The sequence below is a fragment of the Piliocolobus tephrosceles genome, chromosome 21, assembly GCF_002776525.5.
Source record: "Piliocolobus tephrosceles isolate RC106 chromosome 21, ASM277652v3, whole genome shotgun sequence".
Classification (NCBI taxonomy): Eukaryota; Metazoa; Chordata; class Mammalia; order Primates; family Cercopithecidae; genus Piliocolobus; species Piliocolobus tephrosceles.
In genome coordinates this window covers 17,587,639-17,611,395 of record NC_045454.1, presented here as the reverse complement: position 1 = coordinate 17,611,395, position 23,757 = coordinate 17,587,639, and the positions used below count along the sequence as shown (strand labels likewise).

The window sequence follows — 23,757 nt, the reverse complement described above, 5'->3', positions numbered from 1 at the left end:
GGAAGTCTTGCATGATGATTAACTTCACATGAAACTACTGTAGTCTGGAAGACACAAATTTTACCAGCAGGTTAAAGAAACATGGTTTAAAGATTAAAAGAAGAAAGATAGCTAATAAGGGCTTAAGAAAGGAAGGAACCAAGTTATGGAGGGTAAGGCCAAGCAGTTGTCCAACACCACATTAGCAAGAGAATTGAGGGAGATTCTTAGCCTTTCCAAGGCCTGCCTCACCTGGTCCACTATATGCCTAGGGCTACTGTGACTCCAGGCACCCTGCACCCAGACTAAAAGGAAGAGGTTACAGTAAGGTAGAAGAGGGTACAGTGGCTGGGCACAGTGGCTCACACCTGTAATCCCAGCACTTTGGAAGGCCGAGGCAGGAAGATCATGGGGTCAGGAGATCGAGACCATCCTGGCTAACACAGTGAAACTCTGTCTATAAAATACAAAAAAATTAGCCGGGTGTGGTGGAATGTGCCTGTAGTCCCAGCTACTTGGGAGGCTGAGGCAGGAGAATTGCTTGAACCCAGGAAACGGAGGTTGCAGTGAGCCGAGATCGCACCACTGCACTCCAGCCTGGGCTACAGAGCGAGAGTCCATCTAAAAAAAAAAAAAAAAAAAAAAAAAGAGGACGGTATAGTGGGAGCATGATTCATGCCAGACTGCCAGACCCTCGCCGTATCCTGAGTATGACCTGTGCACCTGGGCTAATAGGGATATGATCCAAAATCATCTTACCCCGCTAGGGTAACATTTTATTATTATATGGTCTGCTAAACTTTTCCCAAGTTGATAATGTATTTCAAAGCCTGATTTAAGTCTTCATCTATTAGAAAGTTTGTCTTGAGAAAAGACTGCTCCAATAGGTCATTTTAAACGGGCTGAGGTTTAAGTTCCCCTTTGGGGTAGATCTTATTCTTAGTAAGGCAAGAGGGAGGCACTTAATCCATGATTTCTGGGCTTCTTGGCATACTGTAGCCAAGGTTCTTTTTAAGGGTTTGATTCATTCTCTCAATTTTCCCGGAAGATTGAGGATACCAGGCAGAGTGAAGTTTGTATTGGATGCTAAGACTGCTAGACAGCCCTTGGGTGACCTAGGTGATAAAAGACAGCCTATTGTCACTTTGTAGGGAGGCTGGAAGCCCAAACCTAGGAATTCCTTGTTTAAGCAGCCATTTACTTTTTGTTTGTTTGGTTTGGTTGTTGTTATTATTATTATTATTATTTTGACAACAGTCTCGCTCTTGTCACCTAGGCTGGAATGCAAGGCACAATCTCAGCTCACTGCAAACTCCGCCTCCAGGGTTCAAGCGATTCTCCTGCCTCAGGCTCCCTAGTAGCTGGGATTACAGGTGCCCAGTGCCACCACGCCCAGCTAATTTTTGTATTTTTAGTAGAGATGGGGTTTCACCATGTTGGCCAGGCTGGTCTCAAACTCCTGACCTCAGGTGATCCACCCACTTCAGCCTCCCAAAGTGCTGGGATTACAGGTGTGAGCCACTGCACCTGGCCTTTAAGCAGTCATTTACAAACTTCAATTGCTTTTTCTGTTTGTGTGGGGAAAGTTTCCACCCAGACTGTGAAAGTGTCTATAAAAATCAGAATATATTTGAATTCCCCTTTAGAGGGTATCTGTGTAATTTGCCAATCTTCTCCAGGATAGGTCCTCTTATGCTGCACTGGGGCAGAGTCAGTGGATGGGCTCAGGAATTATTTCTAAGACAAACTTCACATGCTTGAGTTACAGAGTCCACTGTGGCTTTTTTATTTTTACTTTTTGAGACTGAGTCTTGCTCTGTCACCCAGGCTGCAGTGCAGTGGCACAATCTTCGCTCACTGCAGCCTCTGCCTCTCAGGTTCAAGCATTTCTCCTGCTTCAGCCTCCCGAGTAGCTGGGAATACAGGTGCCTGCCACCACACCCAGCTAATTTTTGTACTTTTAGTAGAGACGGGGTTTCACTAAGTTGGCCAGGCTGGTCTCGAACTCCTGATATCAGGTAATCCACCCACCTCAGCCTCCCAAACTGCTGGGCTTACAGGTGTGAGCCACTGTACTCAGCCCACTGTGGCTTTTGTTGTTGTTGTTGTTGAGACAAGGTCTCGCTTTGTCACCCAGGCTGTAATGCAATTGTGCAATCTTGGCTCACTGCTGCCTCAACCTCCTGGGCTCAAGCAATCCTCCCACCTCAGCTTCCCAAGTAGTTAGGACCACAGATGCATTCCGCCATGCCGAGATAACTTTTTAAAATGTTTTTGTAGAGACAGGGCCTTACCATGTTGCCCAGGCTGGTCCTGATCTCCAGGGCTCAAGCAATCTTCCTGCCTTGGCCTCCCCAAATGCTGGGATTACTGGTGTGAACCACCATGCCTATCATGCTGTAGCTTTTAAAGCCTTGCCCACAAGGAGATTTTGGATTAAATTCCATAGTGAGTCTCTCTCATAATGAGTTGCCTCATGAAGGCTTTTGATGACTTTCCATTGGTCGGCTTCTGGTAGGAAGAGGCATTGTTGCTGATCTTCTAGACACCCTAACCATCTAAATTATACCCTCTTTCATCTGCTCAATTTTTGACTGTACTGGGGATTTGAAGGCAAAGTGGAGAGACCAATTACAAGGGCCAAAATGGTCCCATCCGAGCTGCCTGTTTGGCAGCTCTGTCAGCCTGGTTGTTACCTTGGCTGATTAAAGAATCGTCTTTTGGTTGCCCTTTACAGGACATAACAGCTATTTGGGCAGGGAGCTTAATATGGTCTGGCTCTGTGCTCCCACCCAAATCTCATCTTGAATTGTAATCTCCTCATGTCAAGGGAAGTACTTGGTGGGAGGTGACTGGATCACAGGGGCAGTTTCCCCAGTGCTGTTTTCATGATAGTACGTGAGTTCTCATGAGATCTGATAGCTTAAGTGTGTGGCTTCCTTCACTCACTCTCCTGCTCCCATGTAAGATGTTCCTTGCTTCCCCTTCACTTTCTGCCATGGTTGTTTCCCGAAGCCTCCCAGTCATGCAGAACTATGAGTCAATTAAACTTCCTTTGTTTATAAATTACCCAGTCTCAGGTATGTCTTTATAGCAGTGTAAGAATGGACTAACGCAGAGCTGAATGCCTCAAGAAGGAATAAAATCGCTTCCTTGTGTTTTGTCGGGGAGCTCCTGGCAATTAGCATTCTCCACTTTCCAGACAGTTGCAGGAGCATGGAGCATTAGGAATCCATACTTAGAATCAGTATATATATTAAGTCTCTTCCCTTCTCCAAGCTGGAGAGCCCTTAACTAAGGCTTGGAGCTCTGCTTCCTGAGCTGAAGTGCTTGAGGGAAGTAATTTTGCCTCTCTGGTCCAGCATACGTTGACAATAGCATGTCTTGCCTTCTGGGCTCCATTTTCTTTTCTTTGTTTTCTTTTTTTTTTTAGACAGAGTCTCGCTCTGTCACCCAGGCTGGAGTGCAATGGCGCCATCTTGGCTCAAGGCAACCTCTGTCTCCCAGGTTCAAGCAATTCTCCTGTCTCAGCCTCCTGGGCAGCTGGGATTACAGGTGCACCACAAGTCAAGGAGTTCAAGACTAGCCTGGGCCACATGGTGAAACCCATCTCTGCTAAAATGCAAAAAGTTAGCTGGGTGTGATGGCATGCCACCACGCCCGGCCTATAGGCTCCATTTTCTACAAAACAACTCCCATCTGTAAACCACTCTTCATCTGGATTCTCTCAAGGGGTGTCCTGTAAATTTATCCAACTAGATCTGTTCTAAAGTTTCCACACAGGTGTGTTCCAGTGTCCCCAAGGTAGGCAAGGGAAGGATGCTGGCAGGATTCAAGGACTCATATATCTTTAAGGTCAAGTCTGGGGTTTCTAACAGTGGGGCTGGATTTTGAGTTAACCTTCCTCCAGTTAGCCAGTGGCTCCCTTTGATTTCCAACACATTCTGGACCTGGTACGGAGTAAAAATTTCAAGGGGTTGGCCTAGCATGAGTTTGGAGATCTCCCTGACCAGGAGGCTGGTGGCTGCCACTGCCCGAAGCCAGCCAGGCCACCCCTGGGCTTCTGGGTCCAGTTGGTTTAAAAAGTCAGTCACTGGCCTTTGGACAGGCCCTAGCTTCTGAATTAGGACTTCCAGGGCTTGCCCAAAGAGGTGGAGGCTATCTGGAAATCCCTGGGGTAGCACTATCCAAGCACATTGGGGAGTTTCTTGGGTCTCTGGATCCTTCTATTCAAAGGCAAAAAGGTAGGTGGAGTCAGGATACAGCATATATAAAAGAAAGCATCCTTTAGATCCAGCACAGTGTAAAACTGTGTGCACCCAGGAATTTCAGAGGAGTGTGTATGAATTAGGGACTGAAGGATGAGTGGGAACAACTGAGTCATTCACTACTCTAAAGTGTGGAACAAAGTGGTATTCTCCATTTGGTTTCTTCACAGGCAGGACTGGTGTATTACAAGGGGACTGCAGGCTGAATTAGTCTGTTCTGTGTAAATGCTTCCAGAAGGGGCCATATCCATTGTAGGGCTTCTGGCCTCAAATGGTCTTTTGGCTTGCATGGGTAGGGTAGGCCTGGCTTAAGCTTTATTTTAATATTCTCCTCATTGATGACCTGTCCTGAAATGTTGGTATCCCATATGGACTTTTCCACTCAAATCAGTATCTTTTCTAGGACTGGGGGTAGCTTCTGATCTTGGGGAGCCAAAAGGGCCAATAAATGGATTCCTTTCTCAGGGGGCACTGAGACTTGTATGTCATTCCCCTGAAGGGAAACTGAGGCTCCCAACTTAGATAATATATCATGAACCATTAAAGGAAAGGGACACTCAGGGACATATAGGAAGGAATGGGTGATAGCCTTAGATCCAATTTTACAAGTCAAAGGAAAGGTAAACTGTCTTACCTTGGGTTGACCATCTGTTCCTGTCACCGTACAATTGGCACTGAACAGAGATCCAACAGGGTGGGTCAGGACAGAGTAGGGGACTCTGGTATCCATAAGGAATTCACTTTTCCTACCTGCCATACTGAGGGTGACCCAAGGCTTCGCAGTGGTGATGGTGATGGAACTCTTCAGGACTGGAGGCAGATAAGCATTTGAGAACCCCTCATTCAAAGGGGATAGCCTTTTTATTTGAGAGGCCAGCAACAAGAGGAGTGGGTTGAGGAGGTCCACTCCATCCTGGCTTCCCAGAAAACAAGGGACAGTCCTTTCTTCAGTGCCTCCTCTTCTTACAGTAAGCACACTGGTTGCACCCCATTTCCACCGACATTGGGTGGGGTTTAGTTGGCCCCGCCATCCAGGTTTCTCTGTTACCTAAGGTCCCCTCAAGGTGGGCCTGTGATTATGGCAGCCAAAATGTGTGTCTTTTAATTCTCTCATTTTTCTCCTCCTTCTCTGCCTGGTCCCAATTGTTAAAAATGTTGAAGACCTCTGCTACCAATGTTGCTTCAGAGGTCTAAGGGTCAGCTTCCAGCTTTTGAAGCTTTCCCCAAATGTCTGGTACAGTGTGAGTTATACAAATGCACGGCCAGAAGTGTTAGGCCTTCACTGGTCTTTGGGTCTATGCTACTATACTTTCTGAAAGCCTCAGAGAGCCTATTAAGGTACACAGCTGGATTTTTCATCCACTTCCTGAGCAATTATTTTACTTTATTATACTTTACTGGTTTTGTCTGACACCTCCTTATTTCCTCTGACACGCAATTAAGGAAGTGATTTATCCTTAATCAGTCCCTGTCATCCGTATAAACCTACTGGGGGTTCTGCTCTGGGACTGCCTCACTAGATACCCAGTAAATGACATGGCCAGGATTATATCTGGCCATCTCCTCTGCATATTTCTTAGCCTTTTCAAGATTCATGTATTTTCACCAGGAGTACAACAATGAGTTAGGACTACAAGAACACCTTGTTAAGTCAAAGGAAAGGTTAGAATAAACTTAACAAATTAATCACTAAACCTATCTGGATTGTCAAGAACCAACCAAACCAATCCTTACCTTGACTTATGTCTGACGTTGATAAGGATCCATGTACCTGAGCTGCCCCTCTAGTTCCACCCATTACCTCCCAGGGGGAAAGTAGCCCTGGGATGGTGGGGAAGTGAAGGAGGGTGCTGACTTGGAGCCCAGTTGGAGCCACACTGGGGACAGCACTGAAGGTTGTTGAGGAGTAGAAGGGGAAAGCCTTCCTGACCCAGTGTGGTATGGAGGAGGCTCCAGACTGAAGGAGAAAGGATCCACAGTAGCAGAGGGGCCTGCTTCCCACCCTGCCCCTAGAAAAGTAGTGAGAGAATTGAGCCCTAGGGGTTAAAATCTGAGACAGGACTTGGCTCATCTCTCAGCTGTTGCTTGAGAGGTGCCATATAAACCTGGCAGGAGTCCTAGAGTTTGAGATCCTGATATAATTTCCTGAAGGCCTGCATGTATGGAATCTCAAGCTATTTATTAGAATATTTTACAGTATATATCCAATTGGAAAATGGTGTTATAACTGAAAGGCCCCATTCTCAGGCCATTTCTCTTGTTATCCCAGGGGATACTGAGGTCAAGCAACATCACAGAGGAACACGAGCTTCTTTTTCTTTGTAATATCTCATTTAAACTGGTCCCAATTACTGAGGACGCATCCAAGGGGGGAATCTTTTGGGACGTCTGTAGTGTTTCCCATGGTAGAGCTGGTGTCCTGTAATCAAGAGGCCTGGTGAGGGATGCAGCCTCTAACTCTGACAATCTTCATAATCGCAGCACACATCCTGGTCTGACTCAGCCCAGACCTTCAAATCCCTGGCAAGAACTAAGCAAACCAAGGAGGACAGAGGGAAGAGAGCAGAACGAGGGGGCTTGACAACCTTTAGCTCTTGGATTTGCCAGCTTCAACCCACAAAGTCTAGCAAGTAGTAGATTTTACATCAGCTCCAACTAGAACTTACTCTACAGCCACATTTATTAACATGGACTCTAATAAGAAACGAGATGATGTACTAGACAAACAGAGAAAAAATTTCATCTGGCCTAATGAGTAAGGCTTCCTTCCAAGAATCCTGGCCCATGCAACAAGGGCCAGAAACAAGAACACATTTCCATTCAGATAATTGACAAAACAGATTATAAACGTCCAGGCTCCACAAAGAAGAAAAGAGTCATGGAAAATACTGAGTGGTTTCAGTATTTGAAACAAAAGAGAATTCCAGATTGCCAGCTGGTACCTAGCCCACAGGCTATTTCCTAGACCAATTTCAGAAGGATCAGCCAGAATCACTCCAACTGCCCACACAAGTTTCCCAGAAAGGCTAACTGGAATCACCCCCAACTTCCCACCCAAATTTCCAAAAATGAGGGAGAGAAGGAGAGACAAAAGAAAGAAAGAGGCCCTTATCAACGTCAGACATAAGTCAAGGCAAGGATTGGTTTGGTCAGTTCTTGAACACTCCAGATACGTTTACTGATTAATGTACTAAGTTCAGTCTCACATTTCCTTTGACTTGACAAGATGTTCTAGTAGTTCTAATAGTTCTAACTCATTGTTGTACTCCTGGTGAAAGGTTCAAATCTTGGAAAGGGTAAGAAGTACACAGAGATGGCCAGATATAATCCTGGCCATGTCATTTACTGGGCATCTGGTGAGAGAGAGAGAGAAGAAGAGTAGACTCACCTAGGGTCCAGACTTGACTCTCCAAAGCACCAACACCAAAGCAATGGTCCAGAGTGACCACCTTTGTTACCACCTGGTCAGTTGCCTCGTCCTCCAGGAAGTCTTGCTAAGTCCTGTAGGGACCTAAAATGAGGGTCCCATCTGGGGTACCAAGAGATGTTACAATCATCCTTGGTTCTTCTAATTTCTCATGATAGAAATCAAGTGAGATTGTTGGGTGTGGTGGCTCACCCCTGTAATCCCAGCAATTTGGGAAGCCGAGGCAGGTGGATTGCTTGAGCCTAGGAGTTCAAGACTAGCCTGGGCAACATGGTGAAAACCTATTTCTACTAAAAATACAAAAAACAGCTGGGTGTGGTGGTGCACACCTGTAATCCCAGCTACTTGGGAGGCTGAGGCAGAATTGCTTGAACCTGGAAGGCGGAGGTTGCAGTGAGCTGGGATTGCGCCATTGTACAACCTGGGTAACAGAACAAGACGCCATTTCAAAAAAAAAAAAGAAAGAAAGAAAGAAAAAGAAACAAAAAAGAAAAAGAGAATGTTTATTTTAGCTTGTGCACAAGAGAGGTCAGTACTGCAAAAAGAAAAGGGTGGGCTATACCCCAAAGGGAGCAGGTTGATCTGTCTTACAGGGGCCTAGGTGCTGTAATGTGCCTGTCATCGAATGTTTAGGAGGGATTTCTTTGGTGCCTGCACAGTGGTTCAACATGCTTTTTCACACATTGCATGTAACATTAGCATTTTAAATCATCTCTGGGCATGATTTTTAGCATTAAAATAAGGAAGAGTTGAAACAAGCCTAGCTGTACTTGCGGGTCCTTGGTGAAGTCCCTAGCCCCCTAAAACCGGAACTTGTGGTTAATAGCTTCTTGGGCCTTTGATGCTGATTGGCTGGAGATGAGGTAAGCTACAGCTTGAATAAGGGGTTTTTCTTCATTGGCTCTGGACCACATCAAAACAGGAAGTCAGCCAGCTTGCCTGTCACAAAACCAGAAGTCAATAAATAAAATGATTTATTATTTAAACAATTATTTGTAGATTCTTTTGGGTTCTCTACACACACAATCATATTTCTTATGAATTAGTTTAATTCCTTCCATTCTCATCTTTATAATGTTTCTTTAGGCTTTCCAATAGATAATTGAATGAAAGATATGATGGGGGCATCCTAGTCTTGCTTCTGATCACAAAGAAAATACTTTCAATTGGTTTTTGTTGTTGTTTGAGAGGGAGTCTCACTGTCATGCAGGCTGGAGTTCAGTGGCACAATCTCAGCTCACTGCAACCATTGCCTCCTGGGCTCAAGCGATCCTTCCATCTTAGCCTCCCAAGTAGCAGGGACTACAGGTACATGCCACCATGCCCATCTGATTTTTGTATTTTTTGTAAAGATGGGGTTTTTGCTCAGGCTGGTCTCGAACTCCTGGGCTCAAGTGATCTGACTCCCTCGGCCTCCCAAAGTGCTGGGATTACAGGCATTAGCCACCACACCCAGCTTGTTTTCAGTATTTTGCTATTAAGTATGATGCTTACCATAGCCTTTTTTTTTTTTTTTTTTTTTTTTTTAGACGGGGTCTCACTCTGTCGCCCAGGCTGGAGTGCAGTGGCCGGATCTCAGCTCACTGCAAGCTCCGCCTCCCGGGTTTACGCCATTCTCCTGCCTCAGCCTCCCGAGTAGCTGGGACTACAGGCGCCCGCCACCTCGCCCGGCTAGTTTTTTGTATTTTTTAGTAGAGATGGGGTTTCACCGTGTTAGCCAGGATGGTCTTGATCTCCTGACCTCGTGATCCGCCCGTCTCGGCCTCCCAAAGTGCTGGGATTACAGGCTTGAGCCACCGCGCCCGGCCACCATAGCATTTTTGAAAGTATACATTATTGTATTAAATGTTTCCTTCTACTTTTGTTTAATCATAAATAGATGTTTAACTTTATCAAACGATGTTTCTGCATCTGTCTCAATGATGTTAATATCCACTGTTGATCATTACCTTGATATAGAGTTGCTAAGATATAAGACCTCCAGTTTAATTTGAATTTCAGGTAACAATTAATTTTCAGTATAAATATGTCCCATGCCATTTATTGGCTAAATCTGGAAACCTGCCTAATTCTATTATCTCACTATGGTTTTGCAAAATGGAGATTTTTAATGTATTATTTTCTCCTTATTTATTAACTATAATGCAATTATACAAAGAAGCATCCCCTCATTAATTCTCTGGTTACCCTAAATTGTAGTTAATACAGAAAAAGCAACTTAAATGCTTCAATTTTCAATTTTAGTATGTTCTCTCTAAAGGTAACCAAAACGTGTGTGTGCGTGCATGCGTGCGTGTGTGTGAGTGTATGTAAAATCCTTATGAATGCATGGATTTTTAAACATTTGAAGTGGTCAAACCTTAGACCAATGGGAGCTGTCTTGGTTTATGGTATATTTCCTACCCAGATCTAGAATCATCCATTTCTAAAAGAGCCACAATTCCTATGATTACCAAATTGTATTTATTTATTCATTTTGAGACAAAGTCCTGTTCTGTTGTCCAGGCTGGAGTGCAGTGGCATGATCATGGTTCACTGCAGCCTTGACCTCCTGGGCTCAAGCGATCCTTCTGCCTCAGCCTTCCAAGTAGCTGAGACTACAGACGTGCATCACTACACCCAGCTAATTTTTAAATTGTTTGTAGAGACAAGGTCTCCCTATGTTACCCAGGCTGCTCTCAAACTCCTGGCCTCAAGTGATCCTCCTGCCTTGGACCCTCAAAGTGCTGGGATTATAAGTGTGAGCCACGTGCCTGGCCCCAAATTGAATTTAGAGACCATAATTTGAGTACTAGGGGAGGAACTGCCTTTGTTTCATATTTTTAATTTTGTAAAACATTTGCACAGTTCCAGAGTCAAAACTTGACAATAAGTTATCTTCACAGAGCTTTAGCTGCCATCCCTGTCCTCTCCACATTTCCTCCCTTCTCCTGGGAGTAACCATTTTTATGGGGTTTTCATTCAACTTTCCATCATTTCTTTTTGAAAAGATATGCAAAGACATACATATACAAGTGTGCGTGTCTGTGCATTTCCCTTTCCTTCTTTTGCAAAAGGTAGCATATTATAGCATATCATTCACACTGTTTTTTCTTCTTTTTGTTTTGTTTTGTTTTTTTAAGATGGAGTCTCACTCAGCCGTCCAGGCTGGAGTACAGTGTCATGGATCTCAGCTCACTATAACCTCCACCTCCCAGGTTCAAGCGATTCTCCTGCTTCAGCCACTCAAGTATCTGGGATTACAAGTGTGTGCCACCACGCCCGTATTTTTTAGTAGAGGTGGGTTTCACCATGTTGGCCAGGCTGGTCTTGAACTCCTGACCTCAGGTGATCCTCCCACCTCAGCCTCCCAAAGTATTGAGATCACACGCATGAGCCACTGTGCCCAGCTCACACTGTTCTTTGACTTTTCTTACTTGACTTTTTTTTTTTCTTTGAGACAGAGTTTCGCTCTTGTTGCCCAGGCTGGAGTACAATGGCACGATCTCAGCTCACTGCAACCTCTGCCTCCCGGGTTCAAGCGATTCTCGTGCCTCAGCCTCCCGAATAGCTGAGATTACATGCATGTGCCATCACTCCCAGCTAATTTTGCATTTTTAGTAGAGATGGAGTTTCTCCATGCTGGTCAGGATGGTTTCGAACTCCCACCCTCAGGTGATCCGCCTGCCTCAGCCTCCCAAAGCGCTGGGATTACAGGCATGAGCCACCGTGCCTGGCAGGCATGTACTATTTTTCATTCCCACTAGCAGTGTGAGAGTGCCAATTTTCCCACAACCTTGGCAACAGAGTATGTTATCAATCTGATAGGTGACAAATGGTATCTCAATACAGTTTTATTTTGCATTTGCAGTATTATAAATGAGATCAATCATTTGTTCATATAAGAGTTTGCATTTTCTATGAATTCTGTTTTTGTTTTCTTACCTTGTTCATTGTATTTTTGTCAAGCATAAAATTTTAATTATTATTTAGTCAAATGTATCAGTCCTCTCTTTTATTGCTTCTGTAATTTGAATCAGGTAGCAAAAAAATTTGACCACTGCCAGGTTATAAAGAAATTCATCGGCTGGGTACACTGGCTCACGCCTGTAATCCCAGCACTTTGGGAGGCCAAGGCAGGAGAATCGCTTGAGATTCAAGAAGTTCAAGACTGCCGGGCGCGGTGGCTCAAGCCTGTAATCCCAGCACTTTGGGAGGCCGAGACGGGCGGATCACGAGGTCAGGAGATCGAGACCATCCTGGCTAACCCAGTGAAACCCCGTCTCTACTAAAAATACAAAAACTAGCCAGGCGAGGTGGCGGGCGCCTGTAGTCCCAGCTACTCTGGAGGCTGAGGCAGGAGAATGGCGTGAACCCGGGAGGCGGAGCTTGCAGTGAGCTGAGATCCGGCTACTGCACTCCAGTCCAGGCGACAGAGCGAGACCCTGCCTCAAAAAAAAAAAAAAAAAAGAAGTTCAAGACTAGCCTGGGTAAAATGGGGAAGCCCTATCTCTACCAAAGAATTACAAAAATTAGGCAGGTGTGGTCGTGTGTGCCTGTAGTCCTAGCTATTCAGGAGGCTCAGGTAGGAGAATTGCTTGAACCAAAGGGGCAGAGGTTGCCGTGAGTGGAGATCATGCCACTGCACTCCAGCCTGGATGGCAGAGCCAGTTGAGACAGGTCTCAACTGAAAACATAAATGAGGCCGGGCGCAGTGGCTCAAGCCTGTAATCCCAGCACTTTGGGAGGCCGAGATGGGCAGATCACGAGGTCAGGAGATCGAGACCATCCTGGCTAACATGGTGAAACCCCCTCTCTACTAAAAAATACAAAAAAACTAGCCGGGCGAGGTGGCGGGCGCCTGTAGTCCCAGCTACTCGGGAGGCTGAGGCAGGAGAATGGCATAAACCCGGGAGGCGGAGCTTGCAGTGAGCTGACATCCGGCCACTGCACTCCAGCCCGGGCGACAGAACGAGATTACGTCTCAAAAAAAAAAAAAAGAAAAGAAAACATAAATGAATAAATTCATTCACATTTAGTAGTTACACGGTTTCATGTTTTAAAATTTAGATCTCTGACCCTTTTACATTTGTCCTGCTGTGTGGTTTGAAGAATGGGTTTAATTTTATATTCTTCCATAGAGTTGTCGGCTTACTCCAGTATCACTTATTAAAAAGTCCTTCTTGTCTCCAATGATTTGAGATGCAACCTTTATCATATACTAAATATCTATATGCATTTGGGTCTGCTCTGGATTCTCTATTCTGTTCCTTTGGCCTACCCATTCGTGTGCTAATACCACACTGTTTTCATTAGAGGTTTTCTGTTTTAATAACTAGTCAGGTCGGCCACACGTGGTGGCTCATGCCTGTAATCCCAGCATTTTGGCAGGCTGAGACGGATCACGAGGTCAGGAGTTCAAGACCAGCCTGGCCAACATGGTGAAACCCCATCTCTACTAAAAATACAAAAATTACTTGGGCGTCGTGGCACATGTCTGTAATCCCAGCTACTCAGGATTACAAAAAACGAGAACAGCTAAGAAAGTTCTGAAAAACTCAGGAGGCTGAGGCAGGAGAATCGCTTGAACCCGGGAGGCAGAGGTTGCAGTGAGCCGAGATTGCACCACTGCACTCCAGCCTGGCAATATATATATATATATATATATATATATATATGTACTCAGGTCAGTGGTGCCTCCCTACTCTGTTCTTTGTCAGAGTTTTCTTATCTGTTCTTGCTTTTCTCATTGTTCTAAACAAGTTTTATAATAATTTCTCTAATTCTAGATAAAAACCTGATATTTTTGGAGGGACTGCATTATATTTTTAAACTAACTTTTTGAGAGAATTGATATTTTTATTATGTGAGTCTCCTATCCAAAACCATTGCCCTTCTATGTATATATATGTTCATGTTTACCTTTGTGAATAATAGAAAAGCAGATTCTATTAAAAGATTCACATGTTTATCTTAAAAAAAAAAAAAAAAGCAAAATAGGCTGTGTGTGGTGGCTCACGCCTATAATTCCAGCACTTTCGGAGGCTGAGGCAGGAGAATTACTTGAGTCCAGGAGTTCGAGACCAGCCTAGGCAACATGGTGAAACCCCATCTCTACAAAAAATCAACCAGGCATGGTGGTGTGCACCTGTAGTTGCAGCTACCTGGGAGACTGAGGTGGGAGGATCACTTGAGCCTGGGAGGTGGAGGTTGCAGTGAGCTGTGATTGTGCCATTGCACACCAGCCTGGGCAACAGAGTGATATCCTGTCTCAAAAAAAAAAAAAAAAAAAAATACAGTAAAACTGATAGGTATAGATTTGTGTAACCACCTCCACAGCAGAGATATAGTTTCATCACCCCGAAACTTCTCTCATACAATCCTTTTGTAGTATCCCTCCCCCCCCAACCCCTGGAAACCACTGACTTCTTCTCTATTCCCCTAATCTTGTGTTTTCAAGAATGTCATGCAAATGGAATCAGAAAGTATGTCACCTCCAGTCCCATGTACCCATTTGACTAGGGAAAATTTCCACTCGAATGTCCCACAGGTACCTTAACTTAACCTCGTCACTCTCCTTCCAATATGCCCCTCCTCCTATGTCTTCTAGTCAAACACTTTTCCTTTCACCCCTCTTTCTAATTATTCTTTTTTTTTTTTTTGAGACAGAGTTTTGTTCTTGTTGCCCAGGCTGGAGTGTAATGGAACGATCTCGGCTCACCACAACCTCTGCCTCCCGAGTTCAAGTGATTCTCCTGCCTCAGCCTCCAGAGTAGCTGGGATTACAGGCATTCACCACCATGTCCAGTTAATTTTGTATTTTTAGTAGAGACGGGGTTTCTCCATGTTGGTCAGGCTGGTCTCGAACTCCCGACCTCAGGTGATCCGCCTGCCTCGGCCTCCCAAAGTGCTGGGATTATAGGTGTGAGCCACCACACCCAGCAATAATTACTCTCTTAATCTCATTGCTTATATGTTCTTTATCTCTCTCAAATCAATCTAATTATTTCTAAATCCACAACCATTTTACAAGTGATTCTGGCAACCACCTCTCGACTGCATTCTTCCAACAGCTTTCTGGGTTTTTTGCTCAGTCTTATCCTTTTGAGTCCCTATTTACAGCACAGTAAGCATGATCATCCGAAACAAACATAAATCTTGTTAAGTCATTCCCTCATCCCCCGTTCCCTGCCACTTAAAACCCTTCATGGATTGTCCCTTGCCCTCAGGATAAATCGTAAGCTCCTTAGGTGACATTCACACTTTCTATAATTCAAGCCTTCCTCTCCTATCTCAACCCAAAATTCCTGTTCTCACCCTACATGTCTCCCACACAAACTCCCACTTGTGTTGCTTTTTTAAAGTCTGGAATGTCTTTCTCCTCCCTTTTCTTTTCTTTTTTTTTTTTTTTTTTTTTTGAGATGGAGTCTCACTCTGTCACCCAGGCTGGAGTACAGTGGTGCAATCTCAGCTCACTGCAACCTCTGTCTCCCAGGTTCAAGCAATTCTCCTGCTTCAGCCTCCTGTGTAGCTGGGACTACAGGTACGCGCCAGCATGCCCAGCTAATTTTTTGAATTTTTAGTAGAGACGGGGTTTCACAATGCTGGCCAGGATGGTCTCGATCTCCTGACCTCGTGATCTGCTCACCTTGGGCTCCCAAAGTGCTCATATTACAGCCATGAGCCACTGCATCTGGCTCTCCTCACCCTTCTTAGCTAACTACTACTTGTCCTTCAGATCTCACCTTGGCTCTAACCTCCTGGCTGGATCAATGCTCTACCTTTCTAATTCCTGCAGGAAAACACTGGATTTTTCTCTTTTTCCTTAGTAGAGAAGTTTTCAAAGTGGGACTGCAGACCCCTGCATGTCCCTGATCCCTTCAGAGGGTCCCTGAGGTCAAAATTATTTTTATAATAATACTAAGATGTTACTCAAAATTTTACTCTTAATATTTGCACTGGTAGTCCAAAAACGATGGTAAGTAAGACTATTGGCCCTTGCCCCAAATCAGTCTAGCTAATAGCCATCAGATTAATGGAATCTTCCTGTTTTAATATTACACCAAAACTCTACAAGTGGAAGTTTCTTAAAGGTTAGTTGCAACATGGCGTCTGAAACCATATCAGTGAATTATTTCCATGCTATTACAGTAAAATCCCTTGGTCTATTGCACTTTGCATGGATCTTTTACCCATTCATAGTTTTATAGCATCATGTAACAGGAATTTGGAAAATATTGGTGCAGTGAGTTATACAGCTTTCCAAATGTTGAAACATTTGTTATACTGAAAAATGATAGTCATAGATATCCACATCATTCTGATCTGAAAGGCAATAAGTATTTGGGAAGCTGTCAAGCTAATGGTGGCAGATTAAATATACTTCCATATTACTACTACTTATATGTGTGTGGCTACATTTTTTTGATATACGTTAACCGAAACAAACTATCACAGCACATTGAATGCAAAAGCAGACAATGGCCGGGCACAGTGGCTCACGCCTGTAATCCTAGCTCTTTGGGAGGCCGAGGCAGGAGGATTGCCTGAAGTCAGGAGTTCGAGACCAGCCCGGCCAAGATGGCGAAACCCTGTCTCCACTAAAATACAAAACACTAGCCGGGCACAGTGGCTCGCGCCTGTAATCCCAGCTACTTGGGAGACTGAGGCAGGAGAATCACTTGAATCCGGGAGGCAGAGGTTACAGCAAGCCAAGATCGCACCATTGCACTCCAGCCTGGGCAACAAAATGAGACTCTATCTCAAAAAAAAAACAAGCAGAAAGAAAAAGCAGACATTAAGATCCAGTCGTTTTCCTTCAAGCTGGACATTAAAGAGATTTGAAAAAATGCAAAACAATGCTACTCTTCTCTGACCATAATAGAATTAAAGTAGAAATCAATAACAGAAAGATGTCTAGGAAAAAGGCCCAAATATTTGGAAATTAATCACTCACTTCTAAATAATCCATGAGTCAAAGAAGAAGTATTAACAAGAAATAGAAAATATTTTTCACTTAATGAAAATAAAATATAACAAAATGTATGTAAGCAATTAAGGCAGTTTTTAGGGGGTAAATTTATATTAGCAAACACATATGTCATGAGCGAAAATCTCAAATTTAACCCTCCACATTAACATTGTAGAAAGAGAAAGTAAACGAAATCCAAAGCACTGAAGGAAAAAAAAAATACAGAGCAGAAATCAATGAAATTAAAAACAGAAGAAAAGAAAAAAAAGGAAAAATCAATGAAACCAAAAATTGCCCTTATGAAAGGTTAATATAACTGATAAACTTCTAATCAGACTAAACAAGAAAAAAACAGAGAAGATAAAAATTACCTATATTAGCAATGACAGAAGAGATATCACTACAGTATCTGTAAAAATTTTACAACTTACATGTAACAGATCAGTTCCTTGAAAGAAAGATGAACAAGATAAAGAGGTCTTACAACTATTAAATAAATTAAATTTATAGTTAAATATCTTCCCCTGAAAATCTCCAGGCCCAGATAGTTTTATTGAAGAATGTTATCAAGTATTATTGAAAGAAATAACATGGATTCTAAAAAATTCTCTTTCAGAAAATATAAGGAGAAATACTTTCCAATTTGTCTTATGAGGCTAGCATTACCTTGATACCAGAAGCCAAAGACATTACAATGAAAGAACACTATAAACCAGTATCCCTCATATTATCAAGTTGAATCTAGCAATATTAAAAGGACAATTCATCATGGCCAAGTAGGGCTTATCCTGGGAATACAATGTCTGTTCAAAATTTTCTTGACAAAAGTGAACATTTGGCAGGTCGTGGTGGCACACACCTGTAATCTCAGCACTTTGGGAAGCTGAGGCAGGCAGAGGTCAGGAGTTTGAGACCAGCCTGGCTAACACTGTGAAACCCTGTCTCTAATAAAAATACAAAACTAGCCGGGTGTGGTAGGAGGAGCCTATAATCCCAGCTACTCAAGAGGCTGAGGCAGGAGAATCGCTTGAACCCAGGAGGCGAAGCTTGCAGTGAGCCAAGATTGCACTACTGCATTCCACCCTAGGTGACAGAGCAAGGGCTCATTTCAAAAAAAATTAAAAAGTGAACATCCATTCAGGGTTAAAAAAAAAAAAAAAACAACTCAGCAAACTAAGAATAGAAAGAAACTTCCTTAACCTGCTAAAAGGGCATTTTGAAAGACATTTAATGTTAGAAGTCTAAATGCTTTCCACCAAAGATTGAGAACAAAGAAAAGAATGTTTTCTTTCACCACTCCCAGTCAATATTGTAACTGAAAGTCCTGGCCAATGTAATAGGTAGGAAAAGGAAACAAAAGTTATGTCAATTGAAAAGGAAGAAAAATAAAACTGTCTTCATTCACTAATAACATGGTTGTCACAAAAAAAAAAGTCCAGGAAATCTACAGAAAATCCTAAAACTAATAAATGATTTTTACAAGATCACAGAATAATACGCAAAAGTCAATCGCATTTTTAAGTATAAGTAAACAAAAATTAGAAATTTAAAAAATTTTAGTAACATTTATAATATCAAAATATGAAGTACATAGGGATAATCTGACAAAAGATGTATAAGACCTATACACTGAAAACTAAAAAACATTGCTGAGAGAAGTTAAGGAATGACTAAGTAAATTGGAAGATATACCAGGTTCATGGATTAGAAGATTTAATGCTGTTAAAGTGTCAATTTCCCCAAATTAATCTGTAGATCTAATGTGTTCCTAAATATAATTGTATCAGGCTTTTCTTTTTTTTTTCCAGTAAACATTGTAAAGCTGATTCCAAAATTCTTATGGAAATGTTAAGTACCTAGAATAGTCAAAATAACTTTGAAAAAGAAGAATAAAATAGGAGGATTTCCATTACCTAACTTTAAGACTTATTATAAAGCTACGGTAATAAAGACAATGTGGTATTGGTGTCCAGATAGAAAATTAGATTAACAGGGCCGGGTGCACTGGCTTACACCTGTAATCCCAGCACTTTGGGAGGCTCAGGTGGGGAGATCACGAGGTCAGGAGATCAAGACCATCCTAGTCAACAGGCCTAGCCAACATGGTGAAACCCCGTCTCTATTAAAAATATAAAAATGAGCTGTGTGTGGTGGCATGCACCTGTAGTCTCAGCTACTCGGGAGGCTAACGCAGGAGAATCTCTTGAACCTGGGAGGCGGAGGTTGCAGTGAGAAAATATTGCGCCACTACACTCCAGCCTGACGACAGAGTGAGACTCCGTCTTCAAAAAAAAAAAAAAGAAAATTAGATCAACAGAACAGAATGAAGAGTCCACAGATAGATATTCACATGCACAGTCAACTGATCTTTGACAAAGCCGCAAGGCATTTCAGTGGGAAAAGATAGTATTTTCAACAAATGGTACCGGAGTAACTGGGTATTCACATGCAAAAAGATGAAACTTTGGCCGGGCGCAGTGGCTCATGCCCGTAATCCCAGCACTTTGGGAAGCTGAGGCAGGTGGGTGGATCACCTGAGGTCAGGTGTTCGAGACCTGCCTGGCCAACACGGTGAAACTCCATCTCTACTAAAAATACAAAAATTAGCCAAGCATGGTGGCGGGCAACTGTAATCCCAGCTACTCTAGAGGCTGAGGCAGGAGAATCGCTTGAATCTTGGAGGCAGAGGTGCAGTGGGCCGAGATCACACCGCTGCACTCCAGCCTGGGTGGCTGAGTGAGACTCCGTCTCAAAAAAACAACAACAACAAAGGCAAAATGGAACATAGATCTAAATGTGAAATATCAAGCTATCAAACTTCCTTTTTTTCCCCCCAAAGTGCTGGGAATACAGATGTGAGCCACCACACCCAGCCAATCAAACTATCAAACTTCTAAAGAAAACATTTTTAAAAACTTTGTGAGTTTTCACCAGGCAAAGGTTTTTTAAAATACAACACCAACAGTATGATTCATAAAAGAAAAAATTGATAAATTGGACTTAGAATCCACAGTGGTACATGCCACTATGCCAGGCTAATTTTTGTATTTTTAGTAGAGATGGGGTTTCACCATGTTGGCCAGGCTGGTCTCAAACTCCAGGCCTCAAGTGATCTGCCTGTCTCAGCCTCCCAAAGTACTGGGATTACAGGCATAAGCCACTACACCTGGCCTTTTTTTTTTTCTTTTTCTAAGAAAAGAGATTTTTTTTTTTTTTTTTTAAGATGGGAGTCTCACTCTGTCTCCAGGCTGGAGTGCAATGGCGCCATCTTGGCTCACTATAAACTCTGCCTCCCGGGTTCCAGCGATTCTCCTGCCTCAGCCTCCCAAATAGCTGGGATTACAGGCACGTGCCACCACACCCGGCTAATTTTTTGTACTTTTTAGTAGAGACGGGGTTTCACCACGCTGGCCAGGCTGGTCTGGAACTCCTGACTGCAGGTGATCCACTCGCCTCAGCCTCCTAAAGGGCTGGGATTACTGGCGTGAGCCACCACACCCGGTCTGAATCACTGTATTTTGGAAAAGATAAGTTCAAGAATTAGCTGGGCATGGTGGCAGGCACCTATAATCCCAGCTACTTGGGAGGCTGAGGCAGGATAATCACTTGAAGCAGGAGGTGGAGGTTGCAGTGAGCCGAGATTGTGCCACTGCACTCCAAGCGTGGGCGCCAGAGCAAGGCTCTGTCTCAAAAAAAAAAAAAAAAAAAAAAGAAGAAGAAAAAGAAAAAAGAAAAAAAATACACAATTAAGAGTTGCTCATGCAGAGGAAAAAAGAAAGATTTATTGTCATTGTCGTTTTCCTTTTTCTTTTGTGGAAACAGACACTAGGACATTAAGAAAGGCAGGAGACAGATCTAATGAATCTCTGGGTTCTCCCAGCAGAGTGATCCTCCCTACTCAGTGATCTCTACTGAGCAGGAGCCACCAATTCTCTTTGTAACTTAATGGAAGTGGCTTTCCCGTCAGCACCTCAGTTTCATTTGTAAAATGAGGAAAAGCAAACCTACCTCTGAGGGCTGTTACGAGATCATGGTTTGGAACTTTCCCAGCCAAAAGTAAATGCACAAGTGATGTCTCGTGTGGCAATCCATGATCCAACCACCAAATAGAAAACAATGTTCAAACACACAGAATATCAAAAGTATACATACAAATGGTGGGAGTGTAAGTTAATAGTGTGACAGTGTCTACTAAAGCTAAACACATAACGGCTCTATGATCAGCAATTCCACACTTGGGTCTATTTTTTTTTTTCGGGGGGTGGTGGGGGGGATCCATTTTCAGAAGAAATGAATACATCAGTTTGCCCAAAGAAATATACTAGAATATTCACAGTGAGAAACAGGACTAGCCGGATTTCCTAGGCCGACTAAGAATCCCTAAGCCTAGCTGGGAAGGTGACCGCATCCACCTTTAAACAAGGGGCTTGCAACTTAGCCCACACCCGACCAATCAGGTAGTAAAGACAGCTCACTAAAATGCTAACCAGGCAAAAACAGAAGGTAAAGAAATAGCCAGGGAGCTATTTCCTGAGAGCACAGGGGGAGGGACAATGATCGGGATACAAACCCAGGCATTGGCGCCGGCAACGGCAACCCCCTTTGGGTCCCCTCCCATTTTATGGGAGCTCTGTTTTCACTCTTTTTTTTTTTTTTTGATATGGAGTCTCGCTGTGTCACCCGGGCTGGAGTGCAGTGGCAGGATCTCAGCTCACTGCAAGCTCCACCTCCTGGGTTCATGCCATTCTCCTGCCTCAGCCTCCAGAGTAGCTGGAATTACAGGCACCCGCCACCACACCTGGCTAATTTTTTGTATTTTTAGTAGAGAGGGGGTTTCACCATGTTAGCCAGGATGGTCTCGATCTCCTGTCCTCGTGATCCACCCACCTCGGCCTCCCAAAGTGCTGAGATTACAGGCATGAGCCATGGCGCCCGGCTGTTTTCACTCTTAAATCTTGCAACTGCACACTCTTCTGCTCCGCATTTGTTACGGCTCCAGCTGAGCTTTCGCTCGCCGTCCACCGCTGCTGTCTGCTGCCCTGGTAGACCTGCCGCTGACTTCCACCCCTCCGGATCCAGGTGTCCACTCCACTTCTGATCCAGCGAGGCAGCACCCATTGCCGCTCCCAATTGGGCTAGAGGCTTGCCATTGTTCCTGTGCCGGCTAAGTGCCCAGGGTTCATCCGAATTGCGCTGAATAGAGCTATAACACTCAACACAGGGCCCAAGATTCCATTCCTTGGAATCTGTGAGGCCAAGAACACCAGGTCAGAGAACAAGAGGCTTGCCGCCATCTTGGAAGCGGCCCGCCACCATCTTGGGAGCTCTAAGAACAAGGACCCCGGCAACAATAGCACCATAACAGCCCTAAACTGGAAAATATCCCGTCTGAGGTATAGGGCATAGTCACAAAATGCAAACCATCCAGAATGAAAATGAAAGAACTACTTCTACACATAATATGCATGAATCTCACAAAAATAACATTAACTAAAAGAAGCCAAACACAGTACACAGAGTACTGGTCTAGAGAGAAAGAGAATTCAAAACAAATAAAAGTAACTTACTTGTTATAACTCAGGGTGAGTCCAGCCAGACACAGTGGTTCATGTCTGTAACCCCAGCACTTTGGAAGGCTGAAGTGGGAGGATCATCTGAGCCCAGGAGTTCCTGACCAGCCTGGGCAACATAGGGAAACCCTATCCTTACAAAAAACATTTTAAAATTAGCAACGCATGGTGGCACATGCCTGTAGTCCCAGGTGCTTGGGAGGCTGAGGCTATAGGATCGCTTGAGTCTGGGAGGTTGAGCCTGGAGTGAGCAGTGGTCTCACTACTGCACTCCAGCCTGGGCGACATAGCAAGAACCTGTTTCAAAAAAAAAAAATATATATATATATACATATATATATATATATATTTAAAGGCTATGTGGAGTGGGTCATGCCTGTAATCCCAGTACTTTTGGAGGCTGAGGAGAGAGGATCGCTTGAGGCCAGGAGTTGGAGACTCTAGTGAGCTATGATTGTGCCACTGCACTCCAGCCTGGGCGACAGAGAGAGACGGTATCTCTCAAAAATAAAAATAAAAAAAACAGATGAGTAGATGAGTGATAACCTTTAGAAAGGATCCGGGAGGCTGGATGTGGTGGCTCACTGGCTCACGCCTGTAATCCCAGCACTTGGGAGGCCAAGGCAGGCATATCACTTGAGGTCAGGAGTTTGTGACCGGCCTAGCCAACATGGTGAAATTCTGTCTCTACTAAAAATACAAACATTAGCCTGGGCAACAGAGTGAGGCTCCGTCTTGAGGCGGGGGTGGGGGAGGGGGAGGGAAGAAGGGATGGAGGAAAGGGGAGCACATGGGGCTTCTACTGTTCGGTTTTGCGATCTGAATTCAGGTTGTATGGGTGTGTTCACTTTGTGTAATTTCGTCGAGCTGTAATGATTTGTGCTCTTCTCTATTTAACTTCAGTAAAAGGTTTATTTAACAAAAACTGTAGCTGGCGTGAAGGGTAGCAGTGTATCCCTGGGGCCTGGAGTACAGGCTTTGGGATCAGACAGAGCCGGGTCCCAATCTGTGCTTCGTCCCTTCGGCACGCTGTGACTATGGCTGGTGGCTTCGTGGCTCTGAGCTTGTTTCCTTCTCTATAAATGAGGAAATATAATACCTGCTACGATGATGCCTGTAAAGCTTAAGCGCAGGACCTGGCATAGGTTTGTAAGGCGGAAACCTGGGATACAGAATTAAGGCCTATGGATCGCCTGTGCAACCCAATTTCTGGGCACTGGCTGCCTCATTTTCCCCAGCCCAGACGCGTGGGTTCTACTTGACTGGTTGCTCACTGCGGGGTCGGGGCTCCTCACTCCCGGGGTAAAGCCCGGTACGAGGGGTCACCTTCAGGGGCAGCTCGGACTTTCCCACGCCCTAGCGGCGCACAATCTTGGGATCAGCCCCACGAGGAGACCCTACCCGCCCATACGATCCCTTCTGTGGAGCCCAGCTCAAGGCCTCCAGCCCAGACACTAAATGAAAGCGAAGAGCAATTGGCCGCCAGACTGTCCGTGCCACAGCTCTGCGAACTTACTCCGTTGAAAGAGTAACGGGGTTCCGCCACCTCCTGGGGTGAACCCC

At 44.2% G+C, this 23,757-nt stretch overlaps 1 long non-coding RNA gene across 1 annotated transcript; it reads right to left on the bottom strand.

Annotated features, from left to right (window-relative positions):
- Positions 1-8,160: 8,160 nt before the first annotated feature.
- LOC111554054 lies at positions 8,161-23,751 on the bottom strand. The gene is made up of 3 exons (XR_002735137.2): positions 23,711-23,751; positions 22,192-22,303; positions 8,161-8,613 (listed from the first exon to the last, which is right to left on the bottom strand). It is a non-coding gene; the product is annotated as an uncharacterized LOC111554054 (long non-coding RNA).
- Between the last annotated feature and the right edge of the window lie 6 nt (positions 23,752-23,757).